Source organism: Falco naumanni, chromosome 2, assembly GCF_017639655.2.
Source record: "Falco naumanni isolate bFalNau1 chromosome 2, bFalNau1.pat, whole genome shotgun sequence".
NCBI lineage: Eukaryota > Metazoa > Chordata > Aves > Falconiformes > Falconidae > Falco > Falco naumanni.
This window is the reverse complement of record NC_054055.1, coordinates 95,592,359-95,617,113: the sequence shown is the minus strand read 5'-3', so window position 1 is coordinate 95,617,113 and position 24,755 is coordinate 95,592,359.

Below are 24,755 nucleotides of genomic sequence, written 5' to 3'. Positions count from 1 at the left end.
CCCCCAGTGTCTGTGAATTCCAGACATCCAGCTGGGTGCTGCTAATAATGAAAAGGAACTGACAGCTACGTCCCAGCTGTCCCAACGCAGAGTTAACTTCTCTGTTTCATGAAGAGAAAACCAGCTCCAAGTCTTGCTGGTATCCCAAGAGGGAATGGGGTGATTTGACATCAGAAATGGTATCTGGCATGGGTGCAAGTAGAATAGTAAATGATAAAGTAAGGGATCTTGCACTTTCATGGGTGAAAAAAAGCAATCAGTCTTTTAATGTTGAGTAAAGCATGAGTAAAGCATGAAGCAATCTGTCAACTTCACATGCAATGTATTTCCTTTCCATTCACATCCGTCTCTGGTATACTCTTCTGAACCAAAATATTAACATTGAGGCCAGATGCACCGCAGGGTGTGATGAAAGGATGATTTCTGTGGATGTAGTGACACCTCTCCAGCAGTGCCAGGCTCCAGCAGCAATACGTAGTCGCGGGTGTCACTGAGCATGTACAAATGTGGTTCTTTGTTCCATCAGCTGCTCTGCCTGTGACAGGGGGCTGTTTCCAAAATAGGAGTCCCTTCTTTACGCTGCCCTGAGGATGAATGAATATATACTTAGTTAGTAAGATATCCTCACATTGAAAGCCTTTCAGCCATGAAGAGTTAAAACAGCCATGTCCTTTTTAAAAGAGCTATCAATTTTGTGATTGCATTCTTGTCCCCTCCCTCCAGTTTTACTGAGTAGTACATGCCAGACCTGCTGTCCCTCAGTGCTTTGCATTTGCAATTATAAGGAAACAGCAGCGGTTACTTATGTATGCTCCTGCCTGCTTGCTTCCCTGTCAACTGATCGCTGGTCTCGAGATACACAGTGCAAACCTGCTAATCACAACCTTCCCTGGACACAGCTGTCCTTATTAGTAAAGGTTACTGTTGGGGCTGAAGCATCCTTCAAAGATATTTGCAGCCTCAGTTTGCTGTGCTGAATCGTATTTCTACGTGTATTAATTCTTATTTTTTTAAGGTTCTAAAAAGATGATGTTCTTTATCTCCTCTATCCAGTCTGTGATCCCAGTGGAGGTACTTTTGCAGGGCCTGATTGCTTCTATTTCCTACTAATTACTTGCTAATTACCTTTTGCCAGTGAACATTTGTTAATAATTACCACAGTGGTATCTAAGAGAATACTTCCTTGCTGTAAGAAGCATGTTAGATATCTATGGAAACCGTGGAATAACATCTGGTCTATAGAAAATTTTTGAATGGAATACCAATGCAAGTTAGCAGTGGATTTAAATTATCTGCACATGACTTTTTAAGAGAAAAGTCAGCATACATGCAATCAGAAAATAGACCAAAACTCCAAGTCTTCCATGCCCAGTTTCATAAATGTTACCTTTCCTTGACAAAGGACAGTATTTCCAATATAGCCTTTACTGCTGAAGGTATTTTAATGTTATTTGACTTTGATATCTGCCATTAGCACACCCAGATGAATTAAAGCAAACCGATCCAATGCCACAGTATGTTCTAGAAGGGACAGGTGAAACTGTGGGATGTTTTCACAGAAAAAAACGTGCTGCTGACAGGTGTAGAAAAATCTGGGGAAAACGGGCCAGGAGCCAGGGATGTATGGCCAGCCTTCCTTCCTTCCTGTGGAGGTTGGTGGCTGCATCATAACCTGGGATTAATCAATGTTACCAAAGCCGTGTGAGCTGGTCCTGCAAGGTGTGCAGTGCAGTGTTGCCTCATCTGCTAGGGTACAGAGGGAAAAAGAGGTGCAGCGGGCAGTCAGAGCAGGAGAGCCACCATCTGAGCATCAATTTAACCTACGTGCATACTTTCCTTCATATAAATGCTCTTTCACAATTCCTCGTCACCACTGCACATGCCTGGTTCCTGTGAGGCAGAGGGAGTGAGATTTAGTGGCTGTGTCTCAAAAACATGTTGGGCTTCTGTCACATTTTGTGTTTACTACCCAACGGTGCCCACTGAGGTCAGAGCGCTGCATTCACTTTTGATGTACACCGCTAACATGGACTGAAGAAAATATCTCTGTGTTTCAGGCTGGTTTTTATTTCTCTTCCCCATAATCATTTTAAGCACCATGTAATCTGTGGTACAGAGGTACATCTACTTAGATGCAGGATGACAGCGCTCTGAACACGAACAGGCTCCCCAGGGAAGTGGCTGAGTCACCATCCCTGGAGATATTTAAAAGATGGTAGACACGGTGCTTAGGGGTATGGTTTAGTGGTGGGCTTGGCAGTGTTATGTTAACGGTTGGACTCAATGGTCTTAAAGGTCATTTCAAACCTAAATGATTGTATGATTCTATGTTGTGCACAGAACATGCAAATGAAGATGCTGCCAATGCTGAAATAGTCCTTTCAATATTTGAGCCTAAATTAAGATTACAGCTTTCATGTCATTTGCTGAAATTTATTAACCATAATCTCATTTCTCTTCTCTTTCTTTCTGTTGTCCCTTTACCTGCGCAGCAGAGCTGATGCACTGGTAGCATGCCCTGAGGAGCAGGTTTATGCCACAGAACATTTCCTAGACAGCAATGGCAGGGTGACTGGAGGAGCACAGATGAATGAAATAAGCTATGCTAGAGTACAAGAACATGACCATCGTGAGGTCAAGCTAATACCTTTATTCACTGAAGTTATTCTACAATACAACAGGAGCAGGTGCAGACACCTTGTGTGGGGGTGGAAGAGAGACAGAACATCCGTAGCCCAGGTCTGGCAGCGTGAGACACCATTAAACACTTAGGCTCTTTGGTACAGCCAGGACCAGTGTGGAGCTATTTGGACATGGGTCACTGAAACATTCCCCCAGGAGACAGCGTGGAGCATTACTAGAGTCTCAGCTTGAGTGTGGGGTGAAGACTAGCGTTGAAAGCCTGAAAGCAATGGGTCCGCTGGGACTCACCACAAGCATTACAGGCGGCTTTCTTTCCCTGCAAACTACTGTCTCCTGTTCCCCATGTCTAGTATTATGGCTTTGCACTAAAATATGATAGATGTTGGCATTTCAACATGGAAAGAGGGGCAGGATCCTACAAGGATCCCCTCACTTTTTCTAATAAATCCACCTGTGATTCATCAGGATTGAAAGTAACCCATGGGAGAAAAGGAAAAGTGAGACAATGGGTGATGCTCATGGTCTGCCTGAGGATGCTTTGCACAAATGGGGTCAAGGTCACACTGTACGTGGGAAAGAAGACTCCAGGGAGACATTAATATCAAACATTGAACAGTTGGGACAAAGTTTAGTAGGGGGTTGCAGTACTCAATTATGAACGTGTATTTACTGTCATAAGACAAAACATTCCTAAGTAGCGAAGGGACAGAATTCCTTCTACATCCATCCAGAAAAGAAGTCATTCGGACTAAATACACTTCTACACAGAACAACTGAAAAGCAAATTCATAAAATCAGTAACGTGGCCTTTGTACCTAAAGCACTAGCAACCTTGGTTGCATTCTTTCATTGTTTTTTGTGAATTTATGCATCACTTGAAATTATTGCAAAAATAATTTGGATACATACATTTTACTTTACATATAGTCTCTGTTGAAACAGCAAGTCTAATAATCTTAGAGAAAAATATTTAATGTATTCCTTGAATAGATTGATAGAGGCAAAAATACATAGTGGTCAGACAAATTTTTGTGCAAATATCACCTTCTATTTGGAATGTAATTTTGAATATGATTATTTATTTATGCAAATATTTACAGTGATACTAAATTCTGCAGATTCTTGTGAACTAAAACTACTTGTGGATTTATTAATGAATAGTAAAATAAAAGTGGGTTTAGACACTGCTTCACTTAATGAGCTGTCTTATTTTCAGAAGTACTCAAATACCATATTGCTACATTCACCAAATGCATTGAGAGGGTAATAATAGTGATTAATGAGCTATAGTAAGTGACTTATTAGAAGGAACTAAATGTATCATTCTTGCTGACTCTGAAGGAGCACCTGCAAATATTTATATGGGAAACTGTGAGATCTTGAATCTGATGCACTGCTGAACGTAGGTTGTACCCACCAAACAGCATCACTGAGGTTGATAAGATGTCTTCTGGATCACCACACCAGTATGGGTGAATGATGACAGTGGTGCCAGACTTGAATAGAGGTAAAAGAATTATTAGCCTGGTACAAATTTGGGGATGAGATGGTAAGGATGAGAAAAAGAAATTCAGAATCTAAATGACAGAAAAGAATTCTTGACAGCTGAATCTATGAAGAGTCCCCAGTTAAAGAGGAATTCCTGTCTTTGGGGTAAATAAAACATCTAGAACGTCTTTTGACTGAGCTGGTGGGTACTTGCAGGAAGATGGTGAAAAACACCAAATATTTGATGATACCCTCTAACTAAAACACTTTTATGATTCCACAACTTTGCTATGACATCCAAAAATCAAGGTTGCCTCATACAGACATGCAGTATCTTCTTTTTGCTTCAACATGAAGCAAAAATTCCCAGAACAGGCTACACATTTTTTTGTGACTCTTCTCTGTGGTTCTTCACTTTTCTCAGGACTGCCAAGAGCCTGCAAAGTGAAGGCTGAGTCAAACCTTTCAAAAACATCTAGGTCACCACCTAGCAAGTGCACCAAGGAGCTTCTGAAGAGAAGCTTATTAACTCTTCTGTGTCAAACATTTCAGCTGCAATGATAGCATGGCGAAATGCAGACATGCCTTATGTCTAAGAGAGATGGAAGGTTGGGGAAGGAAGAACTCATTCACTCTCTTACTCTCTCCACTCAGAATTTTATGTTCTTGTGGGTCCAGGGTTTTCTATATGCAAAGAAGTCTCCTCTCCCATTCTCCCAAGTCATGCTACCGCCTATCCTAGAGCTACAGACTGTGATGTCTTCTTCCCTCCTGTTCGTTTTCAGCTGAAACAGAAAAGCAGGCAGCAGCATGCGGCTGGCACTCAGAGGAGCAAAGGAAAATGCTTTTATTCTGTGCCCATAGTTTTTAATTAAGGCTCCAGCAGGATGTTTCTGCTCAGGGACCAAGATTACCTAGTACAAAACTGAGAGGGTGGGATGTGGGGAATAACGAATCCTAAAACACACAGAAGTGTATTCATCAAATCAATTTGGGCTACTGGGAGGCCAGGGAGCATTATGGAAATGAGGTGACTGACTAAAGCAGCGTCTAAAGACCCGGGAACAATGGGCTCCACTTTCCCAGTCTCATCTGGGAGGCAAAAATGCGGTGCAGAGCCTGGGCGGCTGTGGCTCCTGCATCTCCCTTGTGCTGGCGCAGCAGCTGTCCCCGCACAACAGGAGCTCTCTCCTCCAAGCATTTGACCCGGGGAGGCAATTTCTGCATGACTGAGCATGTACACACTGCTGGGGCTCTGGTAGTCTTTTTTTTTTTTTTTTTTTTTTTTTTTCTTTTTTGTCACCACAACCCCAAATTGTTCTTGACTGCCAGGCTAAATAATTTCTCCCTCTCTCTCCCCCTTGCATGTTTACACTCTCAGATTGTTGTGGACAATTACCAGAGTTGGCCTTAGTCATTGTTTCATCAGCTGTAATATTAGCACATACTTTGTGCTCTCAAGTTTTCTACACATGCCATTCACTCCACTTGGGATTTTTTTCAGAATTTCCTCTGTTTTGCCTGAGTACTTCTCATATGGAAGCATTTAAAGCTGTGTGCAAGCATATGTTACCTACCGTACAATTGTTATTAGAATTGTGAGAGCAGGGCAACTGTTAAATGCTTCAATTCAACATTAAATTTATTGCAGAATGTCTTAAAATATGCTCTTGACAATATTTTGGGCTATCTTGAAGCAGTAAACCCCAGGTGCACTTCCCAGTTGCCAGGTAGAAGCATATTTAGTAGGTCCCAAATTAATTTTAGGTTGGGACCCAGGCAAGTGTGATTTTGGTCCCACTGGTGTCCTGTGTACGTTGCTTCCCATGGAAAGCGGCTGGGCGGGGGCACAATGTTTTCCTGCAGATCTCCCAGTGGGGACAAGCAAAGGGGCAGGACTGCAGGGCAGAGGGTCTAGCAGAGAGTCCCTCTCATGGAGGGCTCACAGCCTTAGTGCATACTGAAAGGGAGGCGGGGGGAATAAAGGGAAGAAGACAAGGTTATAGCAACACATCTGTGGGTGGTACAATGTCTGTGGGTGGCAGAACTTAAAAGCCTAAGCTAAATTTTTCTCATTAACATGGTGTGACTGGGTATTGTCAAAATTTTAACTTTGTAGTGACTGCTGGCAAAATATTTGGGAGTGGGGTGAAGAAAAGGAAAATGTTTAACTTACAACCCAGCACTGCACAGCAGTGTGTGATCTGAAGCATCCTGTAATGAATGAACAAAGCACAAAATAAGACAATGCCTTGAAAGAAATGAAGAGTCGTAGAAAAAGAGATGTAAAAGACAACATGGTTACCTGACTTAACCCCAGCTTATTTAGGGTTAGGCAGGGACCAGGGACCAGGGACCAGGACCAGATGTGTTTAAACATCTGAAAGGCAAGCCTTATTTGAGGAAAGGCAACAAGTGCAATTTCAGTTGTGCAACTGCACAGTTGTACATTGAGGCTATGCTTAGCATTGTGTCCTGGATAGATGGGAGGGATAAAAGCATGAACAGGAGCTGAATGCAGCAATATCTAGCTCTTAGCAATGATTTCAAACCTTCAACTGGACAAAAGAGTAGAGGAGTCCACAGCAAACATACCCACTGGTATCCCTTGACTCCGAGTACTACATTTCATTCACAATTTTTTCATCAGCTATGCAAGTGCTTAACTTCAGTCCTATCCTGTGTCATTCTCCATCCTGCTTACATTGTATACGAAAACCTGACTGCTGCTTGAAGAAAGGATGAGAATGGTGAAATGATCCTTCAGCTCTTCCCCAGCTCCTAAGGTGCTTTTAGCTTCCTGCTAATGATATGGAAACATCATTTTTACTCTATTAGAAAATCCAGCAGGGAATATTGCCAAGTTCCTCCAGTGCTGGAAACCAGAATTTTGATTCAAATCCAAAACTGAAAACAGTTTTGTGAGGTCGCGCTAGATCCCCAGAGAGCTGGTTCCTCCTGTTACAAACACAGAAGAAAAAAAGGCAAGAACAGCTGCTGTACCCAAGATCTCATTCATGTTCCTAGATAACCTAAATGAACACAGCTTGTCATAGTTTGTGTTAATGCCCAACCTCTTCATGACTAAACAACTTGGATAAAGTCTTGAACTGAATAAAACCCAAGCTGTAGCCAATGCCTAGTTACCCAATATATGTCAGCTTTATATTATTCAGGTACCTTCACAAAAATCTGTTTCCTATAGACTTTTGTCCTCTGGCTGATTTATATGTAGTGAGGTTCAAGCTCTGATTAAAGCATTGGCTTTGAGTGGGGTTTTCATAGCTCCCTCCGTGTATTCGCTTTGGTGTGGTAGTGCCTAACTCTGTAAGCTCAGACTGTAGTCTTCCCCTCTGTTACATCATGTTTAGAGCCTTTCTCCTCTATGGACATAGAGTCTTCTCCTCCTAGCCACTGGCTTTCATGAAACATATTTTGTTGATGTCTCTGCCCTTCTCTCAAATTTGTGAGAATGGGCTCAGACCTTAAACAGGCGGGCCAAGAGGCAGACAGAGAGATACACACAGACAACATGCTTGCAGAAGTGTTACTTCCTTTGGAAACCAGACAAAAGAAAAAAGTGCATTTTACAAGCCTGCCTATTTTTACTCTTTGGATATTTGAATCCTCTGTGTCTGATCTGAATAAATGCATTCAGCACGATATTGTTCTAAGGGAAAATCAAACAACTCAAGCCCAATGAGGGCTCAAGGCTATGATGGAAACATATTATTTTGTATGTTCAAATCACCAGAGGCCTACAAGCAAAAGAGGAGCAGATACATAGATAATATTCATAGAATCATAGAATACCAGGTTGGAAGGGACCCTAAGGATCATTTGGTCTAACCTTTCTTGGCAAAAGCATGATCTAGACCACATGGCCCAGCACCCTGTCTAACCAAATCTCAAAAGTATCAGAATGTTGGGAAATCCACCACTTCCCTAGCTACATCATTCTAATGACTGATTGTCCTCATTGTGAAAAATTTTCCTCTGGTGTCCAATTGGAATCTCCCCAGGAGTAACTTTAACCCATTATCCCTTGTCTTTTCCATGTAATTCCTTGTAAAAAGGGAGTCTCCTTCTTCTTTGTAGCCACCTTTTAAATACTGGAACATGATGATAAGGTCTCCCCTGAGCCTCCTTTTCTCAAGGCTGAACAAACTAATTTCTCTCAGCCTTTCCTTATGGCAGGCTGCCCAGTCCTTTGATTGTCTTTGTGGCCCTTCTCTAGACCCTTTCCAGCCTGTCCACATCTTCTTTGGATAGCAGGGACCAAAATTGAACACAGTATTCCAGGTGTGGCCTGACAAGCACTGATTAGAGTGGGATGATAACTCCTTTATCTCTGCTGGTGATGATGCTCTTGTTGATGTAGCCCAACATCCTGTTGGCTTGCCTTGCTCACTTCACTCGTATTGAGCTTGCTGTCCACCAGGAGCCCCAGGTCCTTTTCCACAGAGCTGCTCCTCAGCCAGGCAGATCTCAGGCTGTGCTGTGCTCCTGGATTATGTTTTTCCAGGTGCAAGACCTTATATTTGTCCATGTTGAACTTCATAAGGTCCTTGTTAGCCCACTCTTTCAGTTTATTCCAGGTCTTCCTGCAGGGTGGCTCTCCCTTCTGAGGCGTCCACTTCCCCACTCAGTTTGGTATCATCAGCAAACTTCATCAGGGTACACTTGATCCCATCATCCAGATCACTTATGAATATATTAAACAACATTGGGCCTGTTATCGATCCCTGGGGGACGCCACTCGTGACAGGTTGCCAGTCAGACAAGAGGAGTCTGTGGGAAACCATATCAAAAGCATCTGGAGAAGTCATGGCAGACAATGTCCACCACTTGTCCCACATCAACTGAGCATGTTACTTCATCATAGAAGGCGATCAGGTCGGTCAAGCACGGTTTGCTCTTGGTGAATCTGTGCTGGCTTTTCCCAATCATGTGCTTCATTTTACTTGTGCTAGCCCCCAGGAGGATTTGTTCCATGACTTTCCCAGGGACTAAAGGGAGACTGATGGTTCTGTAATTTCCTGCATCCTCCTTTAAGCCCTTCTTGTAGATGAGGTGACATTAGCCTTCTTCCAGTCTTCTGGGATGTTCCCTGATCTCCGCGGGTTCTCAAAGATTATGGAGAACAGCCCTGCAATGATGTCAGCCAGGTCTCTTAACACCCTTGGGTGGAAAACATCAGGGCCCATCAATTTGTAGTGGTCAAGCTCCTGTAATAGTTCATGTGACAGTAATAGTTCAGCTCTTCAGTGACAGTGGGTCTATGTTTGTGTCAACCTGGATTTTTGTTCCCAAGGCCTGGGGCCCAGCAGCACTGGTGAAAACAGAAGTATTGAGAACCTCTGCATTTTCAGTGTAGTTGCTGACTAATTTATCTCACTTGTTTAGCAGCAGGCCAATATTTTCCTTCTGTTTCTGCTTGTTGTTTACGCACCTGAGGAACCCTTTCTTGTAGTTTTTGACATCACTAGCCAATTTCAATTTGAGTTGAGCTTTTGTTTTTCTAACTGCATCTCAGTTCTCAATGGGTATTATCTGTTTGCCATCGCTGGTACACTTCTCTTTTGGTTTTGAGCAGACTCAGAAGCTCATAGCTAAGCCAAGGGGATCTCTTGCTTCACCTACTTCCCTTTTAAAGTGGATGAACTGTTTTTGTGTTTCCAGGAGAGCATTCCTGAAAAACTCCCAGCACTCACTAGCTCCTTTATCCTCGAAGGAAGATTCCCGTGGAATCCCTCCCAGCTGAGCTCCAAGCAAGCTGAAGTTTGCTCTTCTAAAACCTAAAAAATTTGTCTGAGTGCTAATCTTTAGCACGCTCAGCAAGACCCCAAACTCCACAATACTGTGATCACTGCAGCCAAGGCTATCACTAACCGAGATATTACAAAATAGGTTTTCCTAGATTTTGAGTAGCAAGTCCAGCAGTGCCTCATTCCTGGGTTGCACATCTAACATTTGTATGAGGAAGCAGTCCTCTATGCATTGCAGGAACTTGATGGATGACATGTAAGCTGCTGTATTTTTTTCCAACAAATGCCTGAGTAGTTGAAGTCACCCATAAGAACCAGGTTCTGTTCATGCGAAGCTTGCCTAAGTGACCCCAATATTGCTTTATTGGCCTTATTGTCTTGTTTTGGAGGTCAGTAGCAGGCACCTACTGTAAGATCCTCTTTGGAGATAACCTCTCTGATCTTGACCCAGAGGCATTCAATAGGATTTCCACAATCGCCATAGATGATTTCTATACATCCAAGGTTCTCCTTAACAGGGGAGGACTCCACCTCCTCTTTTGCCTTGCCTGTCCTTACAAAATAGCCTATAGCCATCCATCCATCGTGATCCACCTGTCATGTGAGTTGTCCCACCATGTTTTGGTTACCCCTATGATATAGCTTTCCGACTGGGTACGGAGCTCCAGTTACTCCTGTTTGTTCCCCCTATTAACTATATTAATAAAATATAATGTATATATATTATTATATATATAAATACAAAAATAAAATTTAAAAGCACTCTTTCAGGTGCTTTTGAGCTCTCTCTTTCCCTCCTGTACTCACATACAGTGTCTCTTTCACTTCCCTTGTGCTGCCAGAGGCTTTCCTACATGCAGGGCATGTTAAAGGAAACATTCACACAGACTTGGGTACCACTAGGCTTGCTTTAATCACAACTCAGAGTTGGGCCACTCTGCATCTTTTTGTTCTACTTACAGCTGGCAAGTACATTCACCCGTTTCAGACTCCCAGAGTTTAGTCAGGCTTTTTGGACTGTTCGGACCAAGTCCAACACACCTATGAAGCTGTGGATATCTTGGTGTCCTGTATTTTCCAACGTTCATCATGTGTGGACACCGAATATAATGACATACATGCTGTATTAGCAATACAGATTACACTGCACTGTTTTGCTAGTGGGGACGTTCTGCAAGACTACCATTTAGAAAAAGTACCATAATTGTGTCTTTATCTGTGGGAATCAAATATCAGTAGGTGATAATCCATGCTTTACTAGTGAAGCTTTGTTCAGTAACAGCGATAAACACAGACTGGAGACAGACTCCATGCTATTTTTATGAGACATATTATTTTGGTACCTTCTTTACTTAACAGTCACAGAGAAATGATAGGATGAGTGTTGATATATCCATAGTAATATTATGCCACATATTAAATCACTGCCAACCAAACTGTGAAGTCAGGCATTACTATTTCAGATGCACTCCGACTACTATAAAAGTTTGTAATTCTGTCTTGGGGATAAATGCCCTTTCTCCCAAACAAGTTAAGCCTACATATGCCTTCTTTTATCTTATTAAAAAAAAAAATCAAAGAAAAAAATCCTTTTCCCTAATGATACCAAAACCAGTTCCTTTACTTGATTGTCTTGCATTTTCGCCAGATGAACTTCTTCAACTTTAGTGTTCCTGTGAAGCTAATAGAAAACACCCCTCCTCCTTCTCTTAAATATTTCCATCCCTAAACCATGCATACTTTTATTGAATATTTTTGGTAATATCTGAAAATTACCCACCCGGGTGTCTGTTAGGAGACCACCAACAGCATGCCCTTCACTCGTGAAAAGAGCTGGGGAACATGCTGTGTCAGCCACCCTGTGTTAACAATCTCAATTATTTTATACAGCATCTTTTTCTGCTCTGGTAATAACAATCTACGTTTTGTCTGTGACTTTGACAGGATTCTGCTTGTTTGTGAGCTGGTTTTTTTTAAGTCATAGCACTTCATAACAATCTCCAGCTCTGCATTTTACTCCCCAGCACTTTCATCAAAACCTCCAGAGAGTGTGCTGGAAGCACATTTCCCCACTAGCCTTCTTTTTGATTAGAAATTCATACTTCTGAACTGAAAATCACCTTTATTCACCAAAGGCAAGAAATTATTTATGGCCTGGTTCATTTAACAGTGTCTTCTCATACGCAAAGATAAAACATTTTGTGCACAAGGGACTACAGCTGAAGTTGCCCTCTGGTGTTGCTGTTCAATGCTTAGGCTTTGCTAGAGCTGTGATGCACAAGCTGCCAGTACTGCTGTTTCCAAAGATGCTGGGGACCTGGAGACATGCTCTGCTGTGGAGCATAGCTCCCTCCAAACTCTTATTTTCCTGTGAAAAACCTTTAATTATGAAAGGAATCCAAAAGAGTTCCCAGGGCAGAGCTACACAGCCACACCACCATGCAATGTTTACCCAAGGGCCCCTGCCAGAGCCCTGCTGATGCCTCAAGCACTGGGATATATTTAGCACCAGTCATCTCTGCAGAAATGACTCTTATTCTGACCAGTGCAAAACGTTTGCTTTTTTACTTCTTTATACTTTGTGGTCTATTTAGCGAGAGGACCTGTTTTTCTTCCTGGAATGGCCATCCCTGGATCTTCTGTTGCAGATGGCAAGGCAATAAGACCGCCCAGCTTCTCTCCCATCCCCTGTCTGAGGGGCATATGTTGCAGCACTTGCAGCCCTTGAGGTCAAACACTTCAGACGCTTGCTCTTCTGTTTTGGCCCCACATCTGTCAAATGAATGCAAACTCCTAAAAAACATCAACAGGCCGATACGTGCCAAATGCAGCCACCATTGCTTCCTTCTGCCCTATGGATTGTCGCTGCTTCAGTAACACTGAGCTCACATAATGCCTCAGTGAGGACAGAAAGTAACACTGTCCTAAGTTTCACTTGTTTACACCCAGCCATCTGTGGCTTTTCCTCCAATGTCACTGTCACAAGAATGACATTATCATGGACCAACATCCAGCTCAAAAGGAGGAAGAATTTGAATTGGTTTTATACTGATAACCAAGATGTCTTCTGTTGCGATGTAATCCACTGGTCCCAGACAGAACCCTTAGCAGGCATCGCTGTCCTTGCCCCCACAATACACATCCTCTGTGGGTGTCAGTAAACCACTTGCAAGACTTTATCAGCAAATTCACTTTCTGCAGCTTTTCCCCAAGTGTTGGGTGTGGCTGGTGTCTCCCACAGCATATTCAGCTTTTCTGGGTGGACTATGACTTGCGGCTCCTCGGACCTTTCTGGTTTATAACCCTTCACTTATGATGTTCTGAGTTCTCTGCCTGCAGGGTGAGCACACCATGAGCACACCGTCCACCCTCCACAGGGTAGCACCCCTTGCTCGGTGTGCTCTCACTGCCTGCTTTGGAATGAACTCGAGGTCTACCTGGGGTCTCAGTGGTTTGATGCAGCCCTCAGTGTCAATTGGGTCTCCTGCCAGGGACTGTTCCAGTCCATCCAGTTTGCCAGCTCAGCTCTCCTGCTTTCAGCTGTTCATGACCATCTCTTTCCACTCTCTGGCTAAGGACAAACTGTTTGCGGGGGGGGGGTGTGGTGGTGTGTGTGCAGCACACCACTGGCACATCCGTGGCATGTCCTTGCACAGTCCTGATGGAGTTTTTCACTAACATACCCCGATGTCTGTCAGAGTCACTGCTCCAGACAAGGAAATGAAGGAAAAGCAAAAGGACTTGGCTGGTCCGAGTGCAAATCCTCTGTTGACCCCACACTTTTGCCTTTCCTGCAGGCATGTCTAGGGTAGGAATGAACCACAAGTTTCTGATTCACTGCAAAGTCTCCCAGTTAGCTGATACTGAGGGATTTGCCTTCAGCCCAGTACTATGCTAACCTCTGGGCAAAAGATGCTGTGATCCCAATTTCTGGTTGTTCTGCTCATAGCTCATTTTTTTCTGTTAGACAAACTGAGGCAAATGTTAGTAATGATGCTCTGTATGTTTTCTGCAGAAGTTGATACTACCTGCCTCAGCCTGTTGTGTGTGGGAGGGACCTGCTGGTCCTGCTGTGAATAACCACCACTGGTTTTGTGTAGCTGAGCAGAGAACTGAAAAACTAATGATAATGAGAAATGTGCCTCCTACCTGGAATGCAAGGCAGAATCTCTGGCATCACTTACATAGCTACCTTCAGAGCTGATCTTGACTGCAACTATGTACAGGTTTTTAGTAGCAGCACCAGAAACACATTTCCATAAGCAGAGCATCCAGACACAAGAGTAGCTGTATCTGACAGACTATTAAATGGAGCTTTTTATGGGAAAGTGAATCTATATGCAGTTCATTAGAGTTTAGGGGGCAACCTACCTCAGAAGTCCCATAAAGAAACAAAGCAGAGTTCTCTACCATGAACTTCATGTATGATTACATTATTGAACCATTTTGTTGTACGAAAATTCAATTTATGTTTTCCACATAATTTATTTTCTATTTAGATGTCTTTTTAATTACTCTCTAGATGGTAAGCAAAATAAAATGTAATTTACAGCAATTTTAGTAACAAATCCATTGTTCATTTTCCTATGGAGCTGAACACACTAGAAGGGCAATTATGAAGTAGCTTTCATTCAGGTAATTCTGATATTTTCCGAAGAAAATGTGTGCCAGCTCCGCAGCCTGAGAGTGAGAATGCATCTTTCTTTCAGGAAGGATTCACACACAAACACATAAAATGCCCTCCCAGCAAAAGGAAAGGTGCTGGCAAGGCTTTTGGAGAGACCGCACAGCACAGGAACACAGCAACTGGTAAATTACTCTTTTCAGGTCATTGGGATTTTCATATGGCAATGATATGCTTTTGCTTCACAGAGGAACTACCACAGCACATCAGACATGAATAATAATCAGCATGAATAAATAGCAGACTATTTATTTGGAGGTCATACTTCCCTCTTATCATTCAGCACAATGAAGTTACATGTAAGTTAAATAAATTAAATGTATTTCTCATTTGTATTTTTATGCCTAACTGCTCCACAGTCCCAGATACCATGCAAATCATGTAATGAAAGACAGATGCTGCTATAAAGAACTTACAGCTGAAAGAAACTATGCACAGAAATGGGAGATGTAATAGAGATGCTGAGTTATCAGATCTTATTAATTTAATGTTTGGGTCCAGAGCCATCCCAGCAAAATTTTATCTGAAGTGCTGCAATTAGGAAGAGAATCACCAGGACCCCCCTGCAGAGTCAATGGAGAAGGACAGTCCTTGCAGAGGGGGATCTGGAGCTCAGCTTAGTGCTGCACAAGGGAGAGGTGAACCCAGCCCCAGATGCCTGACCTACGTGCTGAGCACAGCAACGGGCTTATCACCCACCGAGGCTGGCAGGGGTCAGAGCCAGCCCATGAACCCTGACTGGCCACTGCACTGTCTTGTGCCCTTTCTACTCTCCCTGAGATGTCTGGATGAGCGAGAGCTCCAGCTGTACATTTGGCAAAGCTTGGTGTCACCCCTCTCCTGGGAGTCCCATGTCCCAGGGAGGCAGTGACCTTTCACCCTTGTTTGGAGGGTCCACTCTGGGCTGGAGCGGGGCCTGCAGCCCACCCTGCCAGGGTGTCTGCCTTCCTCCGGAGCCGTTCTGGCACCACTGTGCGGGAGCATGGGCAAGGCAGCAGCAGGACACCCACACCACCATCTGACCACCAGCCACATGTGATCTCCACTGAAACTCCTGCTGGGCACCAACCCCCCATGCACCCAAGCACAGCAAAACCCAACACACGTCAACTTTCCGAGTGATTTTACTGGCTTTTTCCGCTCAGCACTGAACAGTTGCTGCATGCCCTTGGTGCTATATTTGGTTGACGTTCCATATCTTTACATTTTCCTTTTGTTGTTGTTTTTGGTTGATGCTATGGAATGTTTCCTGAATCATAAATCTGCCACCCGATGCTCTTGCTTTGTCTCGCATGGAACGATTTTTATCTAAAGCTCCATTATTCTGTATTTAGTAACAAGAGAACTTTGTACCTGTCATAGCACTACAGCCAGTCTGCAAGGCTCTCATCTTGAAAAACATCCAGAGTTCTCAGTTTTCCAGTGGCCTTTTTGATTAAACCAAGAAGTAACAGCTTTGCAAACAAAAAGCACTTGACATTTTCTGTAAACCAGGTAGCATTCAGATATTTTAGTGAAATATGTGTTATTCATCAAAATTATGTTTCATGGGAAGACAGAAACTCTTCCTATAATTTAATAGATCTGATGTTTTCTTCAGGTAGAAAATATATATATTAAGAAAAAGAAAAATGATGTTATCCTCAGTGCTTTTCAAAACAACATTTGGAGGAATAGTTACTAATAATGGGGTTTAAATTCTGACAACAAAGTTCAGCATTTCCTTTTAGGTCAAATAAAGTATTTAGTTTCTATAAAGCACAACTTCAAAAAAAATCTAACTTTTTTTTTTTTTTTAAAAAAGTCATGCAACTTGAAAAATGTCTTTTAGGTATAATGTGATTCGGCCAGCATACTGACAAATGCACAGCTCTGCTCTTAGTTTGGGCATCAATAACTGATCTAGTATTAACAGTGACCTCTGGAAATCTTGGCTTCTAGGTCCTGGCATTATTGAAGTGCTATTGGTAATACAATATCAGAAGAATGGTTTCAGTACAGACTACTCTGTGTGGTGCTGCAGAAATCCTGCAGAGAAGACATACAATGGTTGGTAAAACTATAGCAAGCTGCCACTTATTCCAAACCAAGCCTCAGAAGAAGACTTTCCGGTGGATGTCTCAGAGAGGCATAAGCTCACCTGCCTTGCCTCAATTTTTCCTGTTATTAACTCCCTCTGTTTAACAGATTGGATATTACTAATTTGCTGTCTACTTTAGATCTCGGAGGATCTTGGCTACAGTTGGAATGAAACCAAACAGCAAAATCATCAACAACAAAAACTGAAGGAAAAAAAAGAATTAGAGCTGCTCCACAGACATGATAATGTTAGCTACAGAGATTTAAAACCTGTGTTGGATGCACCTGGTGCTGACTGCGGTGGGAGACTGGGTACCAGCTAAGGGGGATGAATGGTGTACTGCACCCAGTGATTCCCTCCAGCCTGTGGAGCTTGAAGTCCTGGTGTGAAAGCCATCCTGTTTGTCGGCGAAGCTTTCCCCAAAACAACAAGCACTGCTGGTGACATCTGTGAGTCCACAGTGATAAAAGGACAAGTCAAAGCCTGGTGTGTCCTGAATTCCAGAAACGGTCTTTTTTTCCTCCTTGCTTTAGGCAGGCTGTAAAGTATGGGAACAAAGATGATGGTACTGGCGCTAGAGGAAGCACTACACACCAGCAGCCTGAGACCCACCAGCAGACTAGAATCCAGCTGATGAACTGAACCTCGTGGAAACCAAATCCACAGAGGATCCACAGGGAAACAAATTCCTGAAGCTAAACACAAGCTGATTTGGGGAATATGTTGCACATTAGAATTAATATGACACTGCCATAGGATGCAGATAACCAGGGCTCAAATCCCTGCACCATTTTTGATTCACACAGGGGGCTGAACCTAAATCTGCTACATCCTGAGGTGTTCTATCTGAAATGAGTGCATGAAGCTTTCTTAGTTTCTCCTTCTGGAAATGTTCTCTTGTGAGTAAATAATTGCATATGAAGAAAGAAGAAACAAGTCTCCAGATCTGTGAGCTCAAATCTTACTGCAGCTAGGGTGCAGTTATTTATATGGCTTCTGCTCAGATTTCAGTCAGGGAGAGTGAGCTCTGGAGGCATGCATGTTCTCTGGCATCTTGACCATGCACCATTGACCACCTCAGATGGGTAGGTCCCAATCCCTCTTGTTTAACAAGGAATCACTGGACCTGACAAGCTACTCAAAGGCTTGCCAGAGTGCACAGAAATTTCTGAGCTAGCATAGTGGTATTTTCTGATGAAAAGCATTTTGCAGTTGAGAAAAAAAACCCAAACAAACTGACAAATGCCATGTATGCTACATGTGTGTATTTGATTATGTGAAATTTACACATGGTCAGTTTTATTTTAAAAATAGCAGATCAAAAAATTCCAATGAATCCAACTGGAATTTCCCAATGAATTTAACTGAAAGCAACACTGAACCACCAGTGCTTCTTTTTACTTATTCTGCCACTTGTACATTACTTAATTCCTACAATCAAAGGTACTTATTCCTCCTGTAGAAAGAGAGGGGTGGAGGGCTTCATTTAGACTCAACTCTGTATTAGCAGCCCAAATAATTTCAACTTTTATAATTCTGTTAGCACAGTTGCTCTGGCTCATTGCTCCATTTGGGGTAACCAAGGCAAAGTGGTCATTTTAAAAGCACCTCCATGAGTTAAGGTTATTTTTTTAAAAGGGTTTAAGTTCCCAGGCTTTCCCTCTTTTAAAAAGGTAAAACAAATCAAAAAAAAACCCACTCTTGCAGATTGCCTCAGGGTGAGCCACGCAATCTCACTGAACATAGTTTTCCAAAGCACCCAAATACTGCACTGATGGAAGTGCTGGGAGCAAACCTTTGGTGTCCTCACTCAGGCAGGTCCACCTCAGCCAGTCGCATGCCCCTTCCCCCCGCCTGGGGCTGGAGCCTCCTTTGGATGTGTTTCGGACCAAGCCCTCAGACCACACAGGGAACTGAGATCAGTCACAAGATCATTCTTCATTTCTCTTCTTGGGGCTGTTGGAGGTTTTACTACTTTTGAAATCATTCCTGAGAGGGAAGAAGGCCTAGCTAGGGATAAAATAAAAGTACACACAGGGAAATGCTAAAATGAACTTTTTCTGCAGAATTAGCTCAGTTTTAAGCAGCAGGCACATTTGGTTTTGTTCTTGCAGTTAATTTGCCATGGCTGTACAGGAACCTGGGATTTGATGTGTACAGCAATAATCTTATCCTGACAGACCTGACATAATAAACCACCACATTCTTGTGGTATTGCAAAATATGTAAATAATTTTTAGAGTCTGTTTTAATTACAATCTTTTTTTCCTGGTGAAACATTGATGAGTTATTATTCATAATGTAAACTGACTTGGCAGTCCAAACATCTACACATAAAATTCAACAGTCTCCACATATTTTAGGAACACGGAGGACAAGACTGAGAAAGCATGGGAAAATATTGCCATCAGCACTCATGGGTCCCGATGCCCCCGCTTGTCAAGAGACTGCTGACTGAAAAGCCATTTCAGTTTCTGGAAGGGTCTTGCAAACTGCAGCCTGAGTAAAAGCCTGATACAGCAAGTAACAGTAACTTTAAGCATGCTCATAGTTTTAAGTTCCCGCTTGGCTGAATTAGGAACCAATTTATTCTTTGGATGCACTGATGCATCCAGAGCTTGGCTGCTCTGATATTTATCAGTTGTGCTCTACCTAAAGCCTAGTTACAGTTATCTGCAACCAAGAACTAGCAGGCGTATTGAAAGCATCCCCAGTGTCAGGGAAGGTTGATGTGACCCAGACCGAAGCTGGCTGGGAAAAGAGTGGTGATACCCTGGCTGGGGAAGTGGTTGTTCTCACAGGCTGTATCTGGACTTGTGTTCAGTGCTGTGCCTGGCAGTCCCAGTTTGCTGAAGAGCACTGCTGTTCCTGGCTGCCCAGGCTTCCCCTGGACGCTGGCAGAAAAAAGAGAGAAGGACTTGCATCCCAGTGGGCAGTCAGAATGCAACAGCATCGCTGGGAAGTGCAGCCAGGCACTGCAGTTGCCGTGTAGCCCCACAGGGAAGACACCACACATTATGCATGGCACCAATGCTCTGGTATCTCCACCTCATCCTGACTTTGAAGAACCTCTTACGGCTTTCTGTTCCAATGGTTACTTTTAGTTTGCTTATGCTGGAAGCCATTTATTAGCTCCTCAGATTTTTCGATATTTTTCCCTTCTTTCTAGCCTCCTTTTTTTGCCTCCAATTGCTATTAATTATGCTTTTAGAGCTACTGTTTACCTCCTGTAAATGTATATGAAATTGTGTTATGTATTTGACAGAAAACTGCCTCTGACGGCCTCCGTGCCACGGGCTCTGTGGCTAGGCTTTACTGTGGTGAAACTAAAGACGGGAGAAAAAAGCAAAGACTACAGAAGGAGTTTCAGTGTCCAAATCATCCTTGCAACCAGGCAGGAAGTCCCTCTCAGTGGCATGCCGCAGGCTGTTATGCAGAGAGCTTGCACAAGTTGTTTAGAAATTAGAAAAGAGCATTGTGTTCTTCCTGTGCAGATCTGAAACTGGAAAGGCACTAGCCACCCTCAGCTCCTGCCCCGAGCTCGGGGGCGGCGGGGGGCTTAGCTAGCACAGGCTCTGGGACAGGTCAGCTACCCCTCTGCAAATTCTCCCCTGCTCCCATCTGCCTTTCTTCAGTACATAAACACATTTGGAGCACCTGCTGGCCTTTCTGCCTGTGCAGATTTTCACACTGTTTGAACAATTAAACATTTAGACAATTGAACTGTTCTTTCTGGAAATCTGGACCTGGTATGTTGTGTCTCAGCATCAGTTCCAGACTTGGAGATCTTCTTGTATTAGGCCTTTTTTTCAATCTAGTACTTCTAAGGCAAAATAAAAAGCAGTACAATTAAGATAAAAAAAACTTCTCTTTGGTTATTTCAGTTTGGGGTTCATCATTTTTCAACTTCAGTTCCAGTATCTGTCATAGCGGAAGCAAAGATGTCTCTGCGGTATCTGGAGGCTGATGAATTGCTAGGTTTGGTTGGGAAGGAAGCAGGTAGTGATTCTACAGAAAACACACTGAAGTGGCAGACTTCACTGCAAGCCCATGCATAGAGCTTACTGGCTATTTAGCTCCTAGGTTTGCAATTCAGAAGCTGAAGGAGCTAAAGTTTAGCTAAAGTGTAAAACCACTTTTGAAAAGCCACTAGCCTTTGAGACAAGAGGCCAAATGTTCAGGTGTTACGCACTTTCAAGGGGAGCAGCTGCAGCCAGATCTCAGAAAGTGCCAAGTCCCCAGTGCCCTCAGCTACGCTGCATTCATGGACACTTGCTTCTGGTGTGGCAGTGGAAGATGAGCCTATCTGAAAACCTTTTTCCGGTGTTGGGACTAGGCACTGTAAGAAAAAAGCTCTATCAGAGAAAGAGTTTCAAATACTAATTTGAAAAAACATTTGGAAGTCTGTTTTTGACAAAATATGTAACTTTTTTCTTCAAAATGGTGTTTTCCAGGAGAAACCCCAGCTTTCCATAATTTTCTTATGCTTGTCAGAAAACTCCAAAGCCCCAATTGTTTTTCAACAAGACCCCCAATTACTTTTCAAGTAAAAATTTGATAATACCAAATACATGCCCTTGCTAACGGCATACATAACATGTAAAAAATGTTAAATGCTGTTCCAATCTGTTTCATTACTTTTCTTCCTCTGATAAATGCTGTTCTGGCTTCTTAAAATAAAAAAAGGAGAGAAGCAAAACTGTAGACTTCCCAAACCATCTCCTCATGGCCACTGTAATCTCCACTATCAAGAGTCATTTTAAACCCTCAGCAAGCAGCCAAGCATGACAATTAGAATGTAATCCATTAAGAAAGGCCTTTTTGAAAGCCCCTTCTCCAGCCAGCACTTCCCCATCTCAGCGGGATTATGGCAATTATGATACGGACTATTGGTTAGCAGTGGAGGGCCAGAGGCAAGAGGGAGTATTCATAATCCTTAGTCCTTTCTTTGGCCTATGCAAAGTGGGAGGAAAGGTGGATTTTGTTTCTTTGGGATCCCATTGGATAAGAGTGAGGAAAGAACTGGCAAGTCATGAATGTGTGGACTGGGAAATGCAGGTCCCTGGCACACCTAAAGAGGTTTCCTGCTGCTCCCTGGAGCTGACTCCGAATTTTGAATTTTTTGAATTTCGGGTTTGCCTAGCACCCTGGTGGAGACGAAAATAGACAAACCACTGGGAAGAAAAGCAGGTAAACAAAAGACCATTTGCAAATTGAAGTGGCTGTCTTTCAAATGCATACCAAAGCTAGACAGGAGCCTCTCTGATAAATTTTCCCCTTCGAGAGCTGTGGTGCATGGCTGCATAATCTCACTAGCTGTTGCTCTGAAAGCAACTATAAAAGTTGAATTGTTGCAAGAAAACCCACATAGGTTTCCTGTTTCTTATGGTTCAAGATGAAGGTTGCACACAGCATGAACTCAGTTCTTTACAGCAGTTGTTTTCTACCACGACTAGAGTGAAGGAGCTACAATTATCTCAATTTCAAGCAGCTTATAACTTCTTAGGAAAATTAAAGTCATTTAGCACAAATGGCCATGCCACCAGAAGCTAAAACGCACACATCTGTGGGAGGTTTTGATAAAAAGCATCATCCCACCTCCTTTAAAAAAACCCAAACAACAAACACAAAATGTGGGTATTTGCTAGCGGAGCTCATGAACAAACACAGGTTGGTTTGCAGCCTCAGTAAAAATACAAACATGGCCATGCTTCAGATCAGAGCAAAGGCTAGTAGCTAGCTATCAGAATCTGGTGAAAAATATTGTTCACACTGTCAACCCAGGGTATTTTTTTAATAAAAAGGGATCTGAAGGGAAAAAGAATGATGTGCAGCCCAGTAATCTCTCCACTGTGGTGAATTGCATCCCCTGTACTATCCTTTTCTAATGGCTTCTCTTTAGCTTGTTCCTCCTGGAAACAAGAGGCACCTCAAGGGCGTGAGGGAGAAGCAGACATGAGTCAGTGTGTGTCAGCACGGCAGTGGCCAGCCTGCCTGCCCTGCATGGATGTACCAGGGCAGACGCTAAGCGCACTGCGGCGAGGGAGCAGCTGCAGCAATGCAGGGATGGTGTGGGCTGGGGAGAGCTGAGACATGGCCTGCATAAGCGGGGACCCGCACATGCTCGTTCACCTGCATGGGGACCTGCGTTGCAGCTAGCTCTGATGTTCACCTGTGTAAGCTCATGCCCCGAGCTGAAGTCAAGGAAGTTGCACCAATATAAATAGACACGGAGATAAGAATCACCTTGTCTCTCATATGAAGTCCTGCTGGGGATGTTGCTACTATGGCTTTGAGGTTTGCACTTGTCAGCGCTTCAGGTAAGGCACAGAGAAATGCAAGGAACTTGTACCAGCACATACCATTGCAGTATCTCCCTTCAGCTGACAGACCAGGCACCCTTCAAAAAAGGTAGGCAGGAGCTGGCACTGCTTCCAAGAAGTGCTGTTCTGAGGAGCTGAAGGAGACGGCTGTCGCTTCATGAGGCTACAGCTCCCCTGGCACCTTTCCCAAGCAGAAAGCAACAAGCAAGGCTGGGACTGGATCAGTCAAAACTTGTGTCACTGCAAACTTCTCTGCTATTTTCCACCATGAGACAGAAAGGCAGTAATACCACACCTGGCAAAACCCCACCAGTTTCCAGAGGCTGACAGCTGAATATACCCTGAACTGCTGGTGTAAGGGAAGTTAGTGAGCCTCTGTGTGAAGCATTGTCTACCTCAAGGAGAACAGCACTTGCTTGCTCAGTTTTTCTAGCTTTGATCCTAGAACCTCCAGACCTGAGAGACAAAATGTCACTTGGACCTGTTACCAAATGAAGCCAGCATTCCTCACAGAAGCATGAAATGTTCACCTCTGCTCAGGGAGAGAACAACCAGATCCATTAAGATACCACTGTGCAGTAGTGGGATGTAATAGGTCTACTGGTTGTTGTAAACTCTACGACATAAAGTTCTCAGGTAAGACCTAGAGTTTGCTTCATGTTTTGCTGCTAAATTTCACCTACAGCATCCTTCATGGGAAAGTGAAAGCATGCATACGCTTCACTGTGGTTTTCTTTTAAATGTTTAAATCTTTAAAAGAAAGTCCAGAAGCTCTTGCTGAGCTGCCCCCTAGCTTAGAGGCTGTTAAATTTCACAGATATCTTGCTTTATCACTATGAAATTCTCCCAAGTGCTTCAAGTCATAGTTCCCTCTCTGTCCAGAAGCATCCTAGGCCTAACCAGATCAAGCACCAGGGCACCTAGCTGATCCCTGAGCTCATTTTAGAGTCAAACCCAAAGTGTTCCTCCTCTCTCCTCCCATGAGAAAGCCAGACCAGGCAGCTTTGCCTTAGACATGCCTAAAGCTCACCAGCAGGATCCTCACAGAAATCAAATGCTTCATTCATTTAAAACACATATGCAGCACCTACAGCTTCCTTCTGTAACAACTTCATGTGCTCTCCCTGTGCTCAGGGCTAACTTCTGCCTGCTTTTCCCAGATGTTGCTCTGGCAGATTTTGAAGGATTTCTGTTGTTATCCTGAATTCCTTTATTTTTGTTGAAAATTTTGGCTACATCTGCCTGAAGTACCTGTGCACTTGCAAGGTAAGTCCAGCCTTCTATTAAAGACTGCTGGAGGACTGTAATGGATGTCCACGACCTGGTGCACATGAACTGCGGACTCACTCTGCTCTGCACCTGAGATACCCATGGCAGCCTTTTCTCATATCCAGTTTGGCCATTAGCCTGAGGGAATTCCAACTTAAATTTTCCAGACGCCGGGTTATCCAGGATGGGCCTACTCCTCTTCACTCCTGCAAGATCACTGCAGAGACTGAAATGCAGAGGACATGGCCACAGAGAGAAAGTGGAGGAACTGAACTGAGTTTACCTTATACAACACACAAATAGACAAAACTTTGGTTATTTAAAAAGCATGGAGGATAGGGCATCACCACACATTAATTTGCTGAGAAGTCTTAATGTTTGGTGGGAAAGTAGCAGCTTCTTGGGCAACTCATGCAGTCTGGTCCTTTTGACTCATTATACATCTCTCCTGTAGCCAGCACATAGATAAGTCCTGTCAGAGGACATGGGTGGTTGGGCTA